Below are 5,679 nucleotides of genomic sequence, written 5' to 3'. Positions count from 1 at the left end.
AAAAAAAAAACAGTGTGCGAGATGCATTCTCTAAGACTGTGATCAACTGCAAGCAGTCGACCACAGTCTCGGGGACTACACCCAGTGGGTGCACTCAGCGTGCCCCCACCGGTTTGCGAAATCCAGTCGACCAGTCGACTGACAGAAAGATTGACATCATAAAGCCTAAGACCGACTGCCAGCAGTCGACCTTAGCCTTGGGGACTACACCCAGCGGGTGCACTCAGCGTGCCCCCGCTAACACGGAGTTTATTCGACACACCCAGTGGGTGACTAATACAAATTCCGGAAAAGAAAAGTTTTTGGTAGCATATCCAACAGAACAAACAGCGGTCGACTGACCTGGACATTGCTTTGGAGGGCAGAACTGGCGTCATAGGCTGCCTGGCTCGCGTCCCGGATGGTCTTCAGCTGCTCCATCATGAGTCCCGCCTGGCGTATCGCCTCCTTCGCTGCGCCAGCTTGGTCCTCTGGGACGTGGTGCGTCATGAAGAGGGAAGGCTGCTGAACACTCGTCAGTGGATTCGCGAAGGACACCGTGTGTCGAGTGGTGTTCTCTTCCTCCACAGTCAGAATTTCAGGCGCCGGCACATCCTGAGGCACCTTACTGGCGGACGCTTTCCGACTCCTCCTGTGCTTCAGCGGCTCTTCATCCTCATCGTCATCAGGAAGATCGATAACAGTGTTGGGTGGAGCTGCGGAGAAGGATCAGGATCAGAGATCGCGAGTCAGTCGACTAAGAATGGTATTAAGAACACAGTACCTGGATTCGAAGTTGCTGCATCCTCCATCTCGTGGTCATCGGCCCGGGCCGAGGTCTCAGAAGTAGCAGCACTGCAACTCCAAAGGATCAGTCGACTAACCTCAGTGTCGACCAGAGATTAAATTCGCACAAAATAAGAAAATATGAGCAACACAATTACCCTGATATGGTGGGGATGGACACCTTCATCTTCGGCAGGAGCTTGGTCGGCTTCGATGAGGCCGCCCTGGGCTGCTTCGGCGCCTTTTCAGTCGGCGCCGGAGAGGTGGTCCGAGGGCGCTTGGTCGACTGAGTGGCGGTCGCAACCCCCTTACCACGTTCGGTCGAAGGGTCGTGGACAAGCTTCGACCGCCTTTCTGAGCGCGGTGGAACGACCTCCTCCTCCTCTTCTTCCTCGTCCTCGATGTCATCTTCATCACCTTCATCATCATCGTCGTCGTCATCATCCCCTGCAGCTTCCGAGTCCCATTCCTCCTCTTCCTGGCTCTCGCCCCCGCTCGCCTCGCCCCCGCTCGCCTCGCCTTCCTCAGTCGAGGCTTGTGCCCCATTGGGCATCGAGTACAGCTCGGTGAGGGCCTAGCAGATGCCCAAACAAGGATCAGTCGACCAGTCGGCAGGGTTAACAGAAATGAATACGACAAGGACTCAGTGGAGGGCAGAGCAAGTGTACCTTGTTTGGGTCGCTGTTGTGGTCGAGTGGAGGAATCCTTCTGGCTCCGCGCGGGTTGTCCCTGTTTCCGGTAACGGCTACCATCCATCTTTCCAGAGCGACATCGTCGACTTCTTCTGGATGGACTCTAGTCTCGTCTTCGGGCCCACAGTACAACCACATGTAGTGGCTCCGGAATTGAAGGGGTTGGATGCGACGCCTGAGGAAGACCTCCAGAAGATCCATACCCGTCACCCCCTCCCGAACCAACTGCACCACGCGCTCCATCAACATCTTCACGTCGGCTTTCTCCTCCGGAATCAGCTTCAGAGGGGAGGGCTTGTTCACTCGGTCCATGGTAAACGGAGGGAGTCCACTCGACTGCCCTGGCGTCGACTGGACCTGGCAGTAGAACCAAGTCGACTGCCAGCCTCTGACGGACTCGGGAAAGCTCATGGGCGGGAAGGTGCTATTATTCCTCACCTGAATCCCCAGGCCCCCACACATTTGGACGACTCGGGTCTTCTCATCACCTGGGCTCGCCTTCTTCACGGTCTGAGAGCGACACGTGAAGATACGTTTGAACAAACCCCAGTGCGGTCGACAGCCCAAGAAACCCTCACACATGGACACGAATCCAGCAAGATAGGCAATGGAGTTTGGGGTAAAGTGGTGGAGCTGCGCTCCAAAGAAATTCAAGAAGCCTCGGAAGAAAATGCTTGGGGGCAAGGAAAACCCACGATCAACATGAGTGGCCAAAAGCACACACTCACCCTCTTCTGGCTGTGGCTGCCACTCCTTCCCCGGCAACCTCGCAGCTCCGTGAGGGATCAAGCCCTCGTCGGCCATGTCGAGGAGGTCCTTCTCCGTGATGGTCGACTGGATCCAGTCTCCTTGGACCCAGCCTTTCGGCAGGCGGGATCTGGACGAGGACCCTCTGCGGCTGGTGGATCTCCCCTTCGCCTTCTCCGATGCCGACGCCTTCTTGGCACGCTCCAGCGCCGCCGTCTTCTCCTTGGCCATGGTCACCGGTGAGACGCACGAAGGGAAGTGGTGCGGGGGCGAGAGCGAGCACGCTGAGCAGGGAGGAAGGAAGCAGAGGGAGAGAGGGAGAATGCTGAGGCGCAGCACAGAAATCCTCGCCGGGCACATTTATAAGGTCCCTTCCGAGTGGCTGACATGTGGGCCCGGTCGATCTAATCATATCTGGGAGCAGTTATGAGGACTGGATACGTGGCGAAAAAGGCGGCGCGGAGATCGAGGCGTCTATGCCCCGTCCCATCCGAACGCCGCGGTCTGCCCCGTTTCGCGCGCGCCCCCAAATTTCGCACCCCGCGGAATCCGCGAGCAACAAATCAGTCTGTCAGACGCGGTGTTTCCGGCGATCCGTCGCTCGGAGATCGTCGAAGCTCGAAAGATCACTCGACGCAAAAATAGAATGGATCGAGTCGACCGAAGACAAATTGCTCCCTGTCAACGAAGAGATTCTTTGATCCAGAACAGCGCACAACTAGAGCGCAAAGGTTAATCGGAAACGACATCAACTCCTTCTTCACTCGAAGCCTCAATCCATTCGGGGGCTAATGATGGAGTTATGTACCTAGGGTAGGGTCATGGACCTGTTCCAAGTAACTTACCCTAGGACATCCCTAGAAGAGGTCGCCTTCCAGTCGACCAACGAGGATTCACTCGACTGGCCTAAAGGACTCGACCACGAAGACTCACTCGACCACCAGGAGGTCAAGAGGCACTCTGCACCGCAACGGCCTGTAATTAAGTAGACTTTATGATAGTAAAGGCACTTTATGTGGGGCGTTACCAGTAACGCCCCACACTTAACTCACCTTAAACCCTCTCCTACGTGGGCTGGCTGGGGTCCTGGCGCACTCTATATAAGCCACCCCCCTCCACAGGCAGAAGGGTTCGGCACCTTGTAATCCATACATTCATAATCCACTCGACCGCCTCCGGGCTCCGAGACGTAGGGCTGTTGCTTCTTCCGAGAAGGGCCTGAACTCGTACATCCTTTGTGCTTACAACCTCTCCATAGCTAGGACCTTGCCTCTCCATACCTACCCTCCACTCTACTGTCAGGCTTAGAACCACGACAGACACCACCAGCATGGATTTTAAGAAATAGACTGGAAGAGCTCACGAAACACAATGTTCCTGGTCTGAGAATCAGTAGTACCATCTTCATTTTCAATCAGGATTTTCAAAGCCGTTTTTGAGGTCACACACGACACTGCTACATAAAGCTGGCCATGCTGAACACAGGTGCATTAAAGTATAGACCAACACTGCATAACACAATGTTCAGTACGTTCAGACAACAACTTCTGTCCAAAGCAAGTGGCGAGTGTAACCAAATAATCAGTTTCAGTAGGCTTAACCTCTCCCCATATGTCGTTGGGAAGTGGAAAAGAAAAAGGTCGTTGTGGTGTGATCGTATCGGATAGGAATATTCAGCTATGGGAAGGAAGGAGGAGATTCACCCGGCTGAGTCTACCATTTCTTCCTCTTTATTAAAAAAAACAAAATCAAATCTCCCATTGATTTGGGAGAGTCTCTTGATAATATAGCTTGCCTCAAAATCAAAGAAATTATATCAATTAGAGATCATTGCCTCTTTCTCCTTGCCCCTTCCGCTTACTCCGGCATCGACTCGTCATTTGAACTTTTTATGGGTTCTCTCCTTTCATCCTCCCCCAGTGACCCTATGTCCATGGCTAATCTATACCTCCAAGGCCGACTCGCTACCCGCCACCTCGTGCAGGACTGTAAACTGAATTGTAGACTGTAGTGCTTCTCTGAAATATTTTTTAATCAGTTTTCACCTCGTTCAGTGAAAATTAATATAGGTACTTCTCTCAAATATTGGTTCAGTGCTAAACTGAATTGCATACTGTAGTGCAACTATTTATAATTTATTTGATACAACTTTCTGTACATGCCTATTCTTTGTCCTACAATATTTTGACTCCTACCTATTTTCTTATTTTGGCAGGCGTACAACAAGACATTTGCAAACAGAGCATCAGCAAATTAGCTTTATGTTTTAGTAAAGGTGCCCACTGTCGTTTCCCAATTCAGAGATGCGTTTCAGCATTTGTTCAAAACTAACACTCATATGTAACTAAGAAACGATGTACAAAGGCTTTTCTCAATGTACAAGTGGTTTTGTAAGCAATTTGTTACAGTCAAATGGCCAGAAAGGACTGCACGTGTGTTACTGCTGCGACAACACATCGACTTTGTGAAAAATGGTCAACTGCATCTCTAAACTGATATTATTGTTCAGTTTTAGCTTCTAAATACACTCCTAAATTAAACCAAGAGGCGAGCATGTCATCTGTATACAAAGCAACACCACAGAAGCCTAATCTGTCAAGAGCAAGAGTCAAATATATTTGTCAGATATATAGTTCATATTGTGCAGTTAGCAAACAAAAATAAATGTTTCTGAAGGTATGTATATCAGCTATCCGTTCATTTCTCCACTTTTCCCTGTTTCTAGTTTGAAACATGGCACAACACAATGATGAATCTCATGTTTCAGTTTACACTGAGATCTGAACCCAGTGTGTATGCATGAATGTTTTGTAGGACAGTAGTGCACACAACATAAAAAGGGACGCGGAAAGAGAAGGGTCGGGGCTAGTGGCGGCTCACCTCAGTTCGATGGTGTGCTGATCTCTTGCGCTGCGCTAGAGGGGGCGAGGCTGCGCTGGCACCACGGTCCTCTCCATGGCCGAATCTCGTTGAGGAGCAGCTCCACCGACACCGCCGGGGACGCAGCCGACCTCTTCCTTCCCGGCAGCCCCACTGCACCACGACGGCCGGCTTCTTCCTGTCCTCGTCGCCCGCTTTCCCTACTCCTTCACCCAACCATCAGCCTCACCTAACCTACGCCTGATCTGGATCTAGGCACATCCCATGGACACCACACAACGAGGGGGAGGAAGGAGAGGTGGAGGGGCTAGCATTGTGGAGAAGTAGTGAAGAGAAGGACGAGCGGCGCTCGATCCGAGAAACGCCACCGTGGCCGCAAGAAACCAAATGGACCGGGAGAGCGGCTAGCAAGAGTCCCACCCTCTGGACCGTGTGCCTCCCCTCGCCGCACCGCTTGCTGCCACCCAACTCTCCCACCGGCCACGGCGAAGTCCCACCGCCGGGCAAGTGCCGGTGCCGGGTCGCCTCTGCACACCAAGCAACGTGACCATGATACCCCATTACATGTGTGCACACATCCAGCCATCAAGCTCAG

At 52.4% G+C, this 5,679-nt stretch overlaps 2 long non-coding RNA genes across 3 annotated transcripts in view; both read right to left on the bottom strand.

Annotated features, from left to right (window-relative positions):
- Window positions 1-5,679, bottom strand: part of LOC123189939 (uncharacterized) — a 17,066-nt gene that overhangs the window by 9,958 nt on the left and 1,429 nt on the right. The gene's annotated exons all lie outside the window — the stretch shown is intronic.
- Window positions 4,670-5,673, bottom strand: LOC123189940 (uncharacterized). Its single transcript, XR_006496054.1, has 2 exons — window positions 5,085-5,673; window positions 4,670-4,796 (listed from the first exon to the last, which is right to left on the bottom strand). It is a non-coding gene; the product is annotated as an uncharacterized lncRNA (long non-coding RNA).

This window comes from Triticum aestivum, chromosome 2A, assembly GCF_018294505.1.
Source record: "Triticum aestivum cultivar Chinese Spring chromosome 2A, IWGSC CS RefSeq v2.1, whole genome shotgun sequence".
NCBI lineage: Eukaryota > Viridiplantae > Streptophyta > Magnoliopsida > Poales > Poaceae > Triticum > Triticum aestivum.
This window is presented reverse-complemented; position numbering and strand designations above follow the sequence as displayed.